Genomic DNA, 17,731 nt, shown 5'->3' with positions numbered 1-17,731 from the left:
CTATAGTTTTATTTATTTTTTAATTTTTTTTAATGTTTATTTTTGAGAGAGACAGAGTACAAGCTGGGTAGGGGTAGAGGGAGACAGAGTCACAGAATACAAAGCAGACTCCAGGCTCTGAGCTATCAGCACAGAGCCCAACGCGGGGCTCGAACCCAGGAACCACAGGATCATGACCTGAGCCAAAGTCGGATGCTTAAGTGACTGAGCCACCCAGGCGCCCCTCAGCTATACCTTTAAACTATGTAGTTAAAAAATGAACAAAGTGTTTCCGCTCCACATCTATTACACTGACTAATGTAATAGAAATACCTGTTGTCAAGGCTGTGGAGCAACTGGAACTCTTATCCATTTCTGATGGGAATACAAAATGATACAGCCACTCAGCAAAACAGTTCAGCAATGTCTTATAAAATGAAATATACATATGTCATGTGACCTAACAATCTGGCTCCTAGGTATTTACTCTAGAGACTGAAAACTTACGTCTGCACAAAATCCTATACACAAATGATTATAGCAGTTCTATGGTAATTACCCTCAAGTGAAAAAAAGAAAAAAACAACCAACTAAATGTTTTCCAGTGGTTAAATGGATAAACAGTCTGGTACAACCATACAAAGGAATATTAGCAATGAAAAGAAACAAACCATTAATATATACAACAACATAGATGAATCGTAAATGCATTATGCTGAGTGAAAGAAGCCAGCCTCAAAAGGTTACATACTATTTGGCTCTATTTATGTGAATAACAGTTCTCAGGAGGACAAAACTATAGTGATAAATGAGAGATCAGTGGTTGTAGGAGTTGTACGGGAAAGGGATAAAGAGATAGCATAAAGAAGTTCTTTGGGTGAGGGAACTGCTCTGTATCCTGATAGTGGTGGCAGCTGTAACACAAATATATATATGTATTAAAATTCATTGAATTTTAAACCAAGAAATTTATAAAAGTTAGTAAAAATGTTCAGCATTTTCAGAAGGAAAAAAGAGAAAGCAACTGGCTTACATACTGAATTATTGGAAAATATGGAATATTTCTAAAAATACGGACTCATACAAAATCATGGCTTCTCCTACCAAGAAAATAATTTGGTAAGAGATAGTATTGTTGGTGAAAAAGTAGCTGTCAGCTCTGCCTCTACCATCAGTTAATGAAAATGAGAACTCTAGTACAGCTACGGCACTTAATAATAACCCTCTTTAAGATTTGGTCTCTATAGTTTATGACAGTCATTACTGCTTATGAATCAAGGATAATACCAGCACTTGAATATCGTAAATACGACAGGCCTCAATAGCAAAGTAAAGATTATTGCTTAAACTAATAAGTTATTATATTTCATAGAGCCCTCGTGAATCTGTGAATAGACTACTCAGTTCAGTTGCGCCTCTGCACCCTGTAACTATAATCCATTTGCAGTGAGAAACCTTAAGTTTTAAAATGTACGTTCCTTTATTTATTTATTTATTTATTTATTTATTTATTTATTTATATTCTTTTTATGTTATTTAGTGGTAAAATATATGTAACATAAAAGTCACCATTTTAACCATTTTTAGGTCTACAGTTTACTGGCATTAAGTACATACACACAGTTGTGCAGACATCAGCACCATCCTTCCCCAGAATGTCTTAATCTCTCAAAATGAAACTCTGTAACCATTAAACAATAACTCCCACTCTTCCCTCCTTTCAGCCCCTGGTAACCTCTATTCTACTTTCTTTCTCTATGAATTTGACTGTTCTAGATACCTTGTATCAATAGAATCATACAGTATTTGTCTTTTCATGTCTGGCTTATTTCACTGAATATAATGTCTTCAAGGTTCATCCATGTTGTAGCATGTGTCACAATTTCATTCATTTTTAAAGCTAAATAATATTCCATTGTGTTCATATGCCACGTTTTGTTAATCCATTCACCTGCTGATGGCCATTTGAGTTGTTTCCGCCTTCTATCAAATGCACATCCCTTTGACATTATTGTCAGCCACCATTCCCTCCCCACCCCCACACAAATGAGACGCAAGGCATATTCTGATACTCTTCAGCAACGCAAGACATTTCATTTACAATAGTCAAGTTTAAAGAGAAATTTTAAAATTTGGTCACCTATACATAGTTTCTAACTGATAACTATGGAAATAGCAATTTTATGTTTCTCAAATATTTGTTCAAGTTTGGTCATTAGCTTAAAAATGCGTGTGACATACATGTCTGTGAGACGCATAGAGCTGTATTATGCATGTTAAAGTTTTATTATTGTCTGGTTAGGAAGGTAGTCATTATCTAGAAAAATGGTTTTCTAGTGTGAAGCAGCAGGTTAAACCAAACACGAATTGAAAATTCTGAGATGAAATAAGAGTTTGGCTCCTTTAAGGTATAACTTGCAGCTAAACTCCACTTCCGACAAATTAAAACAATATCTGGGGGATGCCTGGGTCAGTTGGTTAAGTGACCAACTCTTGATTTCGGCTCAGGTCAAGATCTCACAGTTCGTGCTCTCTCTTGCTCTTTTAAAACAAACAAACAAAAAAACAAAAACAAAACAAAACAGAATACCTGGGGTGGGGCCAGTGCATTGTTTTTGTTTGTTTTATTTTTTTGGAGTTTTTCTTTTTCTTTCTTTCTTTCTTTCTTTCTTTCTTTCTTTCTTTCTTTCTTTCTTTCTTTCTTTCTTTCTTTCTTTCTTTTTTTCTTTCTTTCTTTCTTTTTTTCTTTCTTTTCTTCCTTCCTTTCATTCTTTTTTTTCTTTTTTACTTTTTGGGTGATTTTAATATGTAGCCAGAATTAGGAAACTCTGAGCTAAAGGAAGAAATCCTGAGTTAAAGAGTGTAAGAGTAATCAAGTGAAAGCAACTGTAAAAAGCAATTGGGGCCTGGTACATCAAAATGAAAAGAAGAGAAATTCAGAATTCTAAGTGGCAGAAGAATCACTTAAACAAGGAGAAATTAAATAGTCTTTTAGTTAAAACAGAAGAATAGAAGAGTTGTCAATTTTAAGAATAATTAACATCTATATTCTAAAGAGCTCCAGAACCTAAACTAGAATGTAAGCCATGAAAATGGTCTGAGAAAGTCCTAAGCTGAAAATAAGATAAATAGGTAAATATTTAGAGGAACAAATTTTTTGGGTTTTGGAAATATCAACTTTCTTGATTGTATATAGTTTTTGTTCCATTTAAATGTTTGTACTAACTGAACTTTATAGGTGTAACATGAAATAATTTCTCATCTAAGTAAACATTTACTTTATACACAAAAGCATAGTTTGAATATATCCATTGACCTACCTTACTTCTTTGGGCTTCTCACACATGAAGTGACAAGAGTCCTATTTGCGCTGTACTAACCCATCACCAGGAGCTAGAAAATGTAACATCTCTGTCACCACCCTCTTCCCCCAATCACTCCACCAGAACTGAAGGGATGCTTGAACATTAAAAATGACCAGAACATGGTACCACAATAGCAGTCTATAAAAAAATTGTCAGAAACATTATCATGTCACTCAAACTTGAGGTGAAGTCTCTTTACTATAAAGGATAACAATATTAAAATTAACACTGATCAAAAGCAAAGAAACAAAATGGCAAATAAGGAAGAATATCCCAATAACACTTTTCCTTTTATTCCCTCTCTCTTCCCCCCACCCCCCTCCTTCTCTGGACATTTTAGAAAATGAAAAAAAAATGGAAAAGAAGTGAATAATGACCTCTCAGAAATAAGCCCTAATATTTTATATGTTTTGTGTCTTGCTTTTTTTCTACCTAATATGAGCATTATTTGTCTCATTAAAATCTCCTCATAAACATTACTTGTTTTTCCAATCACACCTCTATTACACACCTTAATCACACACACACACATCTTTCTAGCTACAGTTACTGTTCTCACCAGCCTATTGGGGCACTGGTAGGAGTCACATAATAGACAAGAATTCACATTCTTGTGTAAATCCTCTCAACTGAAGGCATAGGGAGGAGCTTTCCATGATCAGCTGCTTATTGATTTCTTCAGCTCCCTGGAGTTAAGAGCAACAAACATAATTGCAAGCATATTCTAGAGATTTCCTCACACCTGTAAGTGGTTTACTCTGAGTCAGCACTCTCAAAATGGAAGGAGAAGACAGCTGGCTGGCTGGAAGTGCCAAGACGACCCAGCCCACCCAGGGTAGGACCCATGAGGGACCAGGGAAGATTTGTGCAGATATAAACAGCTGGAGTGTCAAAATACATTTCATTTGTTCATGCTTCCGAATCTCCTAACCAATCACCTTCTTCCATTCATCCACCCTCTCTCATTTTTATTTGGGAGGAAGAATTCTCTCTGTCTCTTTTTCCCTCCCTTCATTCCTCTTTCCTTCTTTCTCCAATTCTCTTCCTCTCTCCTTCCTTTTTCGTAAAGCCTTTATCGTAATTGGCTATAGCATGAAGTAAAGTATGCCTGTTTATCATTAGTTGTGGTTATCATATTACAACTTCCCTGTGTTTTAAATTTAGCTCATGGTGCCTCTGTCCTGTATCCTTAAAGATCAGTCATTGTCAGGACTACTCTGATGGGATGTAGAACATACTGACTCTGTGAAATATAGTACCTCAGACTGCACAGTCCTCTCTTGCCTGGTTCCAATTCAGATATTCTGCCCAATTCAGAGGCTCAAGGGGGCCTTTGGTGCCTGTCTTTAACCTAAGGTTTCTGGATCTGACCCTCTGAATACTTAAAACTCCTGTGAATTTTCTGTTGGGAATATAGTCCTGAAACCTTATCTTGCAGAGGTGTTTTTCTTTTCCTTCTTCTTCTTTTTTTTTGTCCCCCTCAGTGAGTTAAAGAAGACTGAAAGCCTAGTGAGATTTCCATCAGAAAGGGAAGAAAAAGACAGACCCAGCAAGGAGTTGAGAAGTGAACAGAAAAGTTAATTGACCTGGGCCTGAGGAGGGTTAGTGAGAGCCCTTGAAAAGGATTGTGAGGCAAAGGCAACAGGAACATTGGGGCAGCTATTGTGGGAGATGTATTGTGGATAAGAGATGGCCAAAAAACCAAAACAACCCCAAAAATGTTTAGAAATAACCTCTCAGAAATAAGCCCTAATATTTTATATGTTTTGTGTCTTGCTTTTTTTCTACCTAATATGAGCATTATTTGTCTATTAAAATCTTCCAATAAACATTATTTGTTTTTCCAATCACACTCTGAGTCTTTAGACTCAGATTACTTTGAACAACTTTTGCTTGTTCAATTATTAATTCTTTGTATATGATTCATGTATGAACCTGCATCATGAAAGAGTTCAGCTTTACACACACACACACACACACACACACACACACACACACACACACATCATACTTATTAACAAGAACCAGTACCATCATGAAGCTCAGGAAATATTTGTTGAGTAAATGAAACACTCTATTTAGAGTATGTACTTTACTCTGTCTTATGGAGGTTGAGGCACTACAATGAAGTTGAAAGTTCTGTATGGTGATTATTTTTCTCGGGCTGCTTTTCCAAGGAACAAAAGGAAGTAATTTAAAAAATAATTTTACATATTCATTTTCAGACATACTTTCATAAAATTCATTATAATTAATGAAACAATAAAAAATGGTTAAAGAAAAAATTACTAATCTTCCATCAGTCCTTTGTGATTCTCAACCATGTAAGATGACCATTGTGAAGAATATGGTCACAGAAAATGCACAACATTTATTCATAAATGTTCATTACCCTGAAAATTTGCTCTTTTCATCTAATAAATATGGTCATCCTCCCAGGTCAATAGCAATAGATAGAATTCATTCTTTATCTATATCTATATCTATATCTATATCTGTGTCTATGTCTATGTCTATGTCTATATATCTATATCTTATATCTTATATTTATATATTTATTGTATATATTATAAAATATATTTTTTATATAATATATATGCATATACATCTATATATTTATTTTCGAGAGACAGAGCACAGATAGCGGGGAGGGGGGTGAGGGGGAGAGGCAGAGAGAGAAGTAAACACAGAATCCTAAGCAGGCTCTAGGCTCTGAGCTGTCAGCATAGAGCCCGACATGGGGCTCGAATCCACAAACCGTGAGGTCTTGACCTAAGCCAAAGTCAAACGCTTAACCAACTGAGCCACCCAGGCATCCCAAATTCATTCTTTTTCTAATGGCTCTATAATCTTCAATAACATCTGTCCATATATGGTATATATATGGTCAAATTAATAAATTTAATATCCTTTTTAAAAACAAATTTTATTAAATTTTACTAAATTTTTACACAGGATACTCAACACTGAACACCTATTTGGTACCAGTTTTGCATACTGAGAAAACTAGTAAATTACTCATGGTTCTTTACCTCAAGAAATTCACTGTCTAATATGAGATAAAACAGTTAATTTTTTTTTTTAATTTAAGAGGAACTGCTCAGAGAATTTATAGTAGAGAATGCTTTTAAAATAAATCTTTAAAAGGAGTAACATATTACTGGCAATTCATTGTTAGTCATTGCTTCAAATGTAGGAACAGTGCTTAGGAGCTACAGAGTAGCTCCCTATATGGCAACTCAAAAAACAAACTAATTTTCTAAACAGTAAGAACTCAGATAAAGCACCTTACTCCCGAGACCTCAAAGTGATTTATAATTCTACTAATACTTTTACTGTAATAGTAATACATGATATTTATGAGCTATCTTTATTCCATAGAACTCTAAATACTTCATATGTATATTTGACTTGTTTGTATAATGTCTGCAAGTTTGAGAAAAGTGTGCCCTACAGATAAGGAAAATGATCTGAAGACAAAACTATTTGACAATGCCTGAATCAAGTCTCCAGATAATCAGCCTCATGCTCTTTCCTTTCCATTACATTTGCTGCCTCCCTCGTGGTAACTGAAATGATAATGTGGATATTATGATGTAATCAAACAGAAAGTCTCATGAAGCATGAGAGAGTCAGTACTTATTAAAAAACAAGGGTTTTTCATGCAAACTATTTCTCTGTCTACTTAAAGAGCTTATTAATAAAGCTTCACTGACAAGTTTTCTAGGTGAGATGAGTCTGTTAACTTATGGAGCAGCCAGTCTAGTGGGCCCCTCCCACTAACCAATGCTGCAAGAAGATAAGACAGATAAAGCCCTAAATGTGTAACCCAAATTCACAGCTGTTCCTACCAGCCCTAGTCCAGAGAACAGAACTCTGATAGTAATAACAGTGGCAATGGCAACAATGTTAGACATATATTGATTATTGACTATTTAATAAAGTCCTACAATATTCAAGTAAGTTAAGCAAAGAACAGCTCAGTAAAATTGTAGCAAATTTCATATGGTCAAGTTTAGTGCAAAATTGCAAACAAGTAAATGTCAAAAATCTTAATCTTCGAATACTCAGTAACTGTCAACATGAGCAAACTTCTTTTACTATATCTTTGAGGACATTTTATCATAGGAGGTTTATAAGTCAGAGAATCTGATACTACCCAGAACACTGAGTTCATTCTACATTCAATTTTCATGACCTCCTGAAAGAATGTCAGTTTAGCATGGCCTCTTCCCTTTTCCAGATGACAAAGAATGGTGCTTTCACATTGTCATTTGGGATACATGATGGGGTGCATTTAGAGCCAATGTACTGCACCTGATGTGTAAAACTCTTTATTGTTCTAGAGAAACTTGTGCCTAATTCCCTGACAATTAACTGTTTCAAAGAGTCACAAGTCTCCCAATTGCTTGTCACCAGTCTCGAAGAGATTAGATAAGCTTCCTCCCTGTTACAAAAGCTTTTCTTCATTCAAAATTCTTTTGAGAACAAAACATTAAACCAGAATTGGATTTTTTTTAATGTTTATTTATTTTTGAGAGAGAGAGAGAGAGAGAGAGAAGTAGGGAGGAGCAAAGAGAGAGGGGGACAGAGGATCCCAAGCAGGTTCTGCATGGACAGCTTGGGCACTGACAGCGGTGAGCCAATGTGGGGCTTGAATTCACTCATGAACTGTGAGATCATAACGTGAGCCGAAATCAGACACTCAACTGAGTCACACAGGCGCCCCCAGAATTGGATTTTTAACAAAATACTATAAGATTGTTGAAAACACTTCTTCTTTCTCCTGACAAGACTCAGCAGTTCAAAAGATATATTAATGTACTTTGATTTAGGGCTACTAGCAACATATTGCAAAGTGCAAGGATGAACCAAAGAACAAAGTCCCTTCTGCAAAGTAGAAAAGATGGTTTTCAGAGTTATTTTGAAGACGTGAAGGGACGCTTTCACACAGAAAGACTTGGAAGTCAAACTCAAGAAACAGAGAGGACAAAGTAACAGCTGTAGAACCCTAACAAGAAGGCATCACTTTTAATTACCATGAACTTATGTGTATTGCTGCCATTCTACAGTGACAACGGGTTTTCAAATAATTGTTCAAGTATGTTGATAATGGAAAATGACCTTCTCAGAAATGAGAAGCACTGCTAAAGTTGGCACATAGAAGGAAATTCAGTATCATGTCTGAGTGGGAGCTACCATTAGCTAGTGTTTCAAATCTCTTCCTCTTCTTTCCCTTTTTTCCCTCCCTCCTTCTGTCTCTGTCTCTCCTACTTTTACCAAGAAGTTCACTTCTAATGTAGTTCCCAGTGGTCATTAGAAAACAGTCTAACAATTCATAAGTATGTTTGGATTTTCAGTTTTGTGCTTTTTTTAGAAGCAGTAACAATGAATTCTTTCATTGACCTATATCTCTGATCAGGCTTATAAGGCTTCAAATAAGTTAATCTTGAGAAGGAAAACGTAAAACTTCTTCCTTCTTATTGGCCTCATAAACACAATAATTTACTTCTTTTTCTTTTCAAAGGTGTGTTCAAGTATGGTATAGCTTAGCAGTATCATTGTCTATGATGTGATTGGGATCTTGCACACAGACGCACAGTGAGTCGAGATAATGTGGGGATGAAAGACTAATGTCATAGATTTTACCTATCTTCCCAGCTCCTCATTTCTCAAAGAAGGAAACATATGCAGGGTATTGCTTTTATTTCTAGACAAGGTGATACAACTTAATTATAAAAGCACCCTTCTGACACACTCTCTTCCTTCTTGGGAAGTTTATGAGAGCATTCATTACAATTCTACTTTGTCAGATAAAGAGCTGAGGTGTGAAGACCACAGAAGACTAAACAGCATCCAGAAAAACAGACTTGAAGGTTGGTGGAACAATGGAAAGAATACCTGGGATCAGACAGATCTGTGTTTGAATTCTAGTGAGGTTTTTACTAAGATATGTGGGCAATTTCATCTCACTGAAACTAGGTTTCCTAAATTTTAAACTAAGGATTATAACATTGATCTTGAGGTACTTGAGGGAATTAAATGTGAAAAGATTTAAGCAGAGAGGGCACCTGCTAAATGTAACTTTCTTTCCTTCTTAACTCTTTTCAAAGTTTGAACTATTAGAGAACTAATGACCTATGTGACCACATGAGCTAAGGTGATAACAAAATGCAATAGATAAAAACACCAAGCAGGAGATAGTACAGAGTTTGAATCAGTTAGGCCTGGCATCAATACAAACTCACTTACTGGCTTTGCAATCTTGGATGTTACTTAATGTTTCTGGAGCTCAGTATTCTCATTATAAAATGGAAATGATTCTTACTTTGCAGGGTTGCTGAGTGTGGTAGCAAGGATTAAAGACAACTTTTATAAAGCATCTGGTACATTAAGTAAACAGATTGTGAGTAATACATATTGTTCAGATTTTTATTAATTAAAGCTTGTCTATAGACTCATCTCCTGTACTTAATATTCCTTTTTCCACCCAAGACCTTGAAAGGGTGATTGTAGGGGTGCTGATCACTGATTAGCTGGTTTAGCTGTGTTAATCTAGCTCCTAAGAATTAGGGTTACAGTTCCAGCCTTGCCATTAACTATTTAACTGTATGTCTTAGATAGGACTTCTAGGCCTGAATTTTGTTCATCTCTAAAATGAGGAGGCTGGAACAAATAATTCCTAAGGTTCCCTGTTGCTATAATATTTTATGATTATAGTGTCTTTTTATTGAGTTATAGCAGATAAATCCTCATATCTTTAGAGCTTAACCTACTTCTCTATGGTTTAATTTTCACATTCCCTCTACTGTATTTATTTTCTCCCTCCCTTCCTTTCCTTTCTTCCTTCTTTCCTTTCTTTCTTTTCTTTTTCTTTTCTTTTCTTTTCTTTTCTTTTCTTTTCTTTTCTTTTCTTTTCTTTTCTTCTTTTCTTTCTTCCCTTCCTTTTTTCTTCAAAAGGGGATAATTTCTATCTATATTAGTTTTCAAGCAAACCAATATCTCCATCTTGACTTAGTGGTATTCCATGATATTAATGCATCACACTTTAATATAATCTGGATTCGGGGGCACGTGCATGGCTCAGTAGGTTAAGTGTCTGACTTTAGCTAAGGTCATGATCTCGCGGTTTGCAGGTTCGAGCTGCGTGTTCGACTCTGTGCTGACAGCTGACAGCTCAGAGCCTAGAGTCTGCTTCAGATTTTGTGTCTCCCTCTCTCTCTGCACCTCCCCCACTCATTCTCTGTCTCTTTCTCTCTCTCTCTCAAAAATAAATAAACATTAAAATAAAATAAAATAAAATAAAATAAAATAAAATAATGTCGATTGTGTTTAATCCAGAATTCAGTAATATTATAGGTAGCAATAATGAGGATAATGATGATACATTTCAAGCCTTTCTATGCCTCCAGGCCCCTGGTCATTGCACATAATAAAATATACCAAAATTAAAAATAAGATTAAGGTTTAACAGATAAAAATACATCCTAGGAGTAAAACACATTTTTGGTACTCATTCTGACATTACGCAATAAGCACTTAAAAATAAACAAAAATAAGAGATTCATTAACCAACAACAGAATCTTAACAATTATTAACTAGAAAAGAAATAAAATTAACTTGACCTTATCTTAGAAGGTTGTCAGAAATCAACTTTGGTTATGTAGATGGGAAATATGTTGTGAACTATTAGACCTTAGTTTCAGAAATCCAAACCCTCCTCAAACTCAGAAGTGAACCTTCAGTTAAGATTCGAAATAAATGTATAGATTCTATGAGCTTGTGCATAGTATTTACTTTTGAATTATTTTCATCTTAGTCTATTCAATTAGAATATACATATTATATTTACTTATTTATTTTATATGTACATCTATTAATGTGTTTTTCCAGCGTATTCAAAATAAAGGCCAAATTCCTCACCCTGGCTACTCCTCTGACTTCACTTCCAATTACTCTCCTCCTTTGTCTACTTTCCTCTAGCCACTCTGGAATTCCTTTATTTCCTTGAATACACAAAGTTTGTCTTTGCCTGAAGGCATTGTCCATGCTGTTTCTGTCTGGAGCTTTCTCTTCCTTCCATGTTTCTACCCCCACTCCAAATTCTTCACCTGCCTGATTCTTCCTGTGCTTCAACTATCAACTTAAATGACACTTTCTATGAGAATTCTTACCTAAGCACTCAATGGATAGTATAGCAGATTTTCTCCATGCATTATAATCTTACATACTTATTTCCTCTTTTCATGAACTAAAGCTTGTAATTTTGTAATTATTTGTTTACTTATTTAATGTCTGATTCCTTTAGGAGACTATAAATTCCATGAGAGCCTAAGGGATCACTTCTATATTCCGAGGATTAAGCATGGTTGGATAATGAATTAATGATTCTATTGTGGTAGATTGTATAGAGTTTAGAAATGTTAATTAAATATGGACTCTATTCCCAAAGAATTTGTTTTCTAGTAAAAGGATAAAGCATACACATAAGTGTTGTTAAAAAATATAGAAAGTAATTCGTGTCTCAAAAAAAAGTGTAGGTAAATGCTACATTAGTTTCTTAGGCTATTGTGAAAAATTACCAAAAACCTGTTGCCTTAACAGAAATATATTCTTTCACAATTTTGAATGCTAGAAATCCAAAACCAAATTGTCAGCAGAGCCACTACAGTGTTAAGTGAGTTTGGTAAGCAGGGGAGAGTGGATTATTTCTGGCTACATCAAGGAGGGAAGGTTTCATGGAATTAACAGTATTTAAAATAGACCCGGAAGGATGGGTTAGATTTGCACATGGAAAAACAGAATAATGGCCATTCCAGATGGCAAGAACAATATTAATAAAGGAGGGGGGAGGGGATAGTGAGGAAATTTGGCTCGAGTGTGTGGTATATTAAACCACAAGATTAAGTCAGAAATGAGGTTAGAATTAGATTTTAGATGGTCATGAATACTGGTTAGAAATTGTTTGGTAATTAATCTAGAATTACTAAAGTTTTGTATGAACAGAGGTGACATAATCTTAGAACTCCTGCTTCAGGAAACCTAATGAGGCAGCAGTGTTTAGGATGAGCTGGTCTCCCTTCCCCCATCTCTCTTAATTAGAAGATAGATCATTGCAGGCAAGAGAAGATGAAAGCCTAAGGCAGAGGTACCAAGGAAGGAGAATTAACAAGAGTTGGCCACTTATTGGACACCTGGAGGACGGTGGAAAGTAAGAATGATATATTTTGAGTCAAGATGACCTGGGTAGTTGAGATGAAAAAAATTAGCATAGTCAAAAAGAGGATGATTTTTAAATAGAAGGATAAATTCAATTTTGATATACTGACTCTGAGGTTTACATAAGGACATTGGAAATATAGGACTGGAATTTGGGAGAAATATCAGGACTAGAGATATAAATGTGTGAGTTATCAGTAGTGAAATGACTGAAGTCATGCAACCCTGGAAAGTGTCAAATTATGGGAAGAGTATGAATGTGGGGTTTGACAGATATATTCACATTCTATCCTTTATATTACCTGCTGTATGACCTGGGACAAATTGTTTAATCCCTCCACTTTCTCAAATACACAGTGGGGGGGAAATAATATTATCCTTTAGTTAGGATTATAGGATTTAAGTATCTAAAAGGACCTATCTTTTTAAGATATGCTTTCATATTTTGGTGGCATGATTCCCAGTAAGACATATATTTATTTTGCAATCCATTATCTTAAAAATTTGTAATATACTTTTTATCAATTTTTCCCTGTGATACTATTTCATTAAAAGCATATTGACTGTGATCTTTCAATTGATTCCATGACATATGAATGAGTTGCAACCCACGCTTTGGAAAACACTGGTTCCAACCAGTATCCTATATTCAGATCTCACCATTACTATTCACTGTTGCCTCAACTTGTATTTTTGTTACTTCCTCTACTTGTGCTACTTGTTAATATCCTGTAATTTCTTGATAGTCCAGAAGAAATGATAACTATTTACTTACTCCACTGCACCCACATAACATTCTGTCTTTAAGAAAGACATATCTAGGGGCGCCTGGGTGGCTTGGTCGGTTAAGCGTCTGACTTCGGCTCAGGTCATGATCTCGTGGTCCGTGAGTTCGAGCCCTGCGTCGGGCTCTGTGCTGACAGCTCAGAGCCTGGAGCCTGTTTCAGATTCTGTGTCTCCCTCTCTCTCTGACCCTCCCCCGTTCATGCTCTGTCTCTCTCTGTCTCAAAAATAAATAAACGTTAAAAAAAATTAAAAAAAAAAAAAAAGAAGAAAGACATATCTATTGTCCAAACAGATTATGAACTCCTTGATGATAGGAACTATATGTTATTTACCTCAGTAAGACGATTTGTTCATAAGGGGCACAGAATAAATTTTAATTTATTATTATAGAGAAAAGAGAGAACCGGTCTGAGGAGAGAACCTTGTTGGACACTTATATCCAAGGCCCTTCCCTGGCATCCTCATGAATGCTTCAATTCTTCCTTCTCTCTATGCCAAAGCTTCCATTGAATTTTTTAAGGCAGAACACCATCTCCTCATTTGGGGCACAAAGACATAAGCCACTGATATTTGTATATAGAAACTTGAGCTTCTTCACAGTGGGGATGGAAAGGTTTGGAAGGTATAAAATAAATCTGAGGAAGAAAGTAAGATATATCCAGGACTTAGCTGTGGGTAAAATAATAGAAAAGTTCCTACACTGGTCTCTTTGGATTGCTAAATGACAGAATCCAATAAAGGCAACCTGAAATAAATTACTAAGGCAAGTAATTCATTTTAAATTATTAAAGTTTATTTCATTTTTTTTCAGACCCTGAAAAACTTTTCTCTGACAGAAATGACCCCTGGCAACAGTGACATTCTGACACCATGTGTGATGCATTCACTTGGGAAGTCTGAATTCCATGTCACAATGGCTCTGTTCAGATTACTGGTTTTATCATGCCTATAAGCACAATTAAACTACTGAAGTTTCCAATGGTCTTCTGTCCACTTAGTAAATCATCATAAAGAATATTAAGTCAACCAAATAAATTTGCTTCCATGTGACTCATTGTACAACCGGAGGCATAATATCAAAATGTATAAAAAAATGAAAAAAAAAAACTTTTGTTAACAATGAATGTTTTCAGAATACCCTTATATATTAATTTTGGGCTAGTCAGTGGAGGGGACTAACAGTTCAATGGGTCTCATAAAATGAGCCTAAGGCAATTTGTTCCCTAGAAACACTGTTCAGGCCCTGAGTACAGAGGAAAGATCAAAACCCCAGAGTCTAAATTTGGGTTGACTCTCAGGCCTAGATGTCTAAAGGGTGATCTGCACTGCTGGTCATTATGGTTTGGGTAATTTACATGCCCTACCCTGGGCCTCAGTTTATTTATTTCAAAATGAGGTTATTGGACTTCTACTTCCAGACTTTCTACCTGTAATGTTTGATGAAGCTCTACCTTAAAATCCCTTTCACCTCAATTATTAATCTTAAAAAAACGTGAAATGTGTTTACAAAGTTCTTTGATGTCCTTAAACGTTATTCAACATGATAACAGTACAATTCATTAAGCCTAAATTTTATCATTTTAGTTTTGCCTCAGAGGCCACGTTTTATGAAAGCCTTAATTTGCATCACCAGCAGCTGATTTAATAAAAATGAAGGGACCCCCTTTTGGAAATAAATTTAAATCGGTGGGGGAGGGCAAAGAACTTTATGCAAAGAAAACACCAAAACAAACAAACAAACAAACGCACTCAGGAAGCTAAATTTAAAAGGGGTCAACAGGTTCTGAGTTCTAAAGAATGTTGTGGTCTTATTAGTGCTGAGAAACTGGTCCTGGCTTTTTATGCACTGAGAGTTGAAGTTGCTAATCACAACTTAGACCAACGGGTGAAGAGTCCATCCTGGAGTCAGGTAGATTTATCTTTGGAGACAACTCCAGTGTATGGAATGTGAGACACAACCTAAATGGAAAACTTCTGGAAACCATTTCACAGAAAAAGAATATAGTATGAACGCCCTCCTCATCCTGGTGATGAGAGAAGCGTAAAATCAATGAGGAGAAAGACTGAGAGACTGATACCTGATGCAATATGAGGAACAGCTCGTTTGCCTTTGACAAATTCCTTTAAAATTGCCTTCCTGTCAAAAACTTTCTTCAACCCCTCTCCACAATAAATGCCCTCTGAAAGAATGAATCCTGAAGTTCTGACTATTAATAAATTTTGTAATTGTATTAATAACAGTAGCTATTTCTTGATTACTATTATTATGCCAAGCACTGGAGATTACAAAAATGAATAAGAAACAGACCCTACTTTTGGAGACCTTCCTGTCTATGAGTTTGAACTGTTGTAGTTATGACAAAAACATGATAAGCATCATTTACCACTCATACTAGCCAAGCACTGTGCTCAGTGGGCAACATGCATAAGCTGTCTGTCCAGGCTCCCTTTCCATTCATCAGATACTCTGACTGTGAGATGATCTTGCTCTGTTCATGCATCATCTCTCTCCTCCCACCAAAAAAAATGGACGTAGCAGAAATTCAGACCATAGGTAGAGATATTTCAACAACTTCCGGACTATCTATAGTCAACACACGAGAACTATAGCCAATAGTGAAAGGGTGCAATGAACCAAAGTAAAAATGGAAGAAACCGAATCACCTTTAGTGCACTCTGTTGGACAGACATGGTGGCAGTCTGAAAACCACGATGCAGTGTACCCTGCATCCGGCATTCCAACAATGACTCAAGGAGATGAATGTTATTGAAGTGTTTTGAGACTCTAAGGAAAGACCTTGCAATACATTAAACTGCAAAACTTAGGAAGACATCATAACCTTCTGGGTTTCATTACCAAAACGTACATTTTCATCTAAAATTAAAAAAAAAAAAGATTGACTTTTCTCCTAGTATTTCACAACCTTTGAGTGCAGCATTAAAATGCTTTTCTTTTATCCCCCACCAACTATAAGCTTCTGTTTTCTTACCCTGGGCGTCTGAATCTTTTATATGCTCGGGTTCTATTCACTGCCTGTTATTCAGACATTGAAATCCCAAGTGTTAATTGTTCTTCCAAGTACATTGACAAAACAGCAGCTAAATAAGGGTAGACCAGACTGTGGTAGACTCTGACATGCATTTATGGAACAATGGGGCTCTGAGAGACAGCCTTGTAGCTCACGGGAAGACATAAGATGTGCTATTTTGACTGCTTCATAGCAGAATGGGGAACACACGCACACAAGGGAATTATGCATTTTACTTAGTTTTGCCCAAAGTCCTCAAGGCAACAGAATCTTGTGATGTCATCATGAACTTTTTTTCTATCCATTTCCATTGACACAAAGGCTAAAAATTTCTAATGACATCACAAAGGAAAAAGGATTCTATTTTGATTCCATAAGAAATCTATTACCTTCCATGAGACTTAAACAAAAATGTGAGAATCCTTCCTGTCAGGGTGTATGTCACTGCGGATTCACAGTGGGTGACACCCTCCCTAATGCAATTCAAACCAGGCAAAAAAAAAAAAAAAAAAAAAGAGGATTCACAATTTGGGTTGAATAAAAAAGACATATTGAATATTGTGCCCAGCAAATTTTCTTTTTTTATAGAAGGAAATCATTTAAACATATATTTCTTCAGGGATATTCAAATTTTTACTCATGCTTGGTTACTATGTTACCAATGTTTTTGTCTTTTCTTGGGTTGGTCACAAAATCACAGAGAAAGAAGGTGCAGGAAGCTTTCACTTACAGGAATGCAGTGCAGCTCAATCTTTTGTTTTTAAGGTGCAGTGATTTTAGTCTCTAAATGTAACTTCAGGCAGTCTGAAAAGAAACAGGTTAAAATCTCTTTCAGTTATAATTGGTATTTCAGATTTAATTAAAAATTAAACTTTCATAATGTTTCACCATCCAAAGCAATGCATTATCAGTCAAGCGTGGCTTTTTTTTTTCTGTTAAGGAAAAAAAAAAAAAAAAAAAAAACTCTTCCCAGACTAGTTTTTTAATGAAAAGAAAAGGATCTAAAGAGTAAAAAAGAAAAAAAAAAAAGCAATTCTGAAAAACAAAATATGCCTCCCTGTTTAGGACTTCATAATGATACGACTAGGAGCTCAGTACCTCTGAATTTTAGCTAAATTCTATCTGATTTTTTTAAAAACTCCTAAACAACAATTTCACAGCCTAAAGATTACATAAAATGTTAATTTTAGAGAATAAAGAAGAAAATCTATTATCTGAATACACATGTTGAAGGGAAATTAGGACTTGACATAGAATTGGAAAAAAATGTTAGATCTACTACTTTCAAGGGACTGAATTGGTGGTGGGGCAGATGGTAAAGTAGAGGTAAATGGACATATTTAGCAATACAA

General features: G+C 35.6%; 1 protein-coding gene across 37 annotated transcripts in view; it reads right to left on the bottom strand.

The window, feature by feature from the left end:
* Positions 1 to 17,731, bottom strand: part of ZBTB20 (zinc finger and BTB domain containing 20) — a 777,866-nt gene that overhangs the window by 456,655 nt on the left and 303,480 nt on the right. For 33 of the 37 annotated variants that reach the window (XM_058732431.1, XM_058732419.1, XM_058732421.1 and 30 more), the window contains one exon: positions 17,110 to 17,183. The exons of the other annotated variants lie outside the window; for them this stretch is intronic. The gene's annotated coding sequence lies outside the window, so the exon portion shown is untranslated. The remainder of the gene's footprint in view (positions 1 to 17,109; positions 17,184 to 17,731) is intronic. 37 annotated transcript variants of the gene reach the window in all.

This window comes from Neofelis nebulosa, chromosome 5 (genome assembly GCF_028018385.1).
Source record: "Neofelis nebulosa isolate mNeoNeb1 chromosome 5, mNeoNeb1.pri, whole genome shotgun sequence".
NCBI lineage: Eukaryota > Metazoa > Chordata > Mammalia > Carnivora > Felidae > Neofelis > Neofelis nebulosa.
The sequence above is the reverse complement of the archived record's forward strand: the minus strand, read 5'-3'. Positions and strand labels throughout refer to the sequence as shown.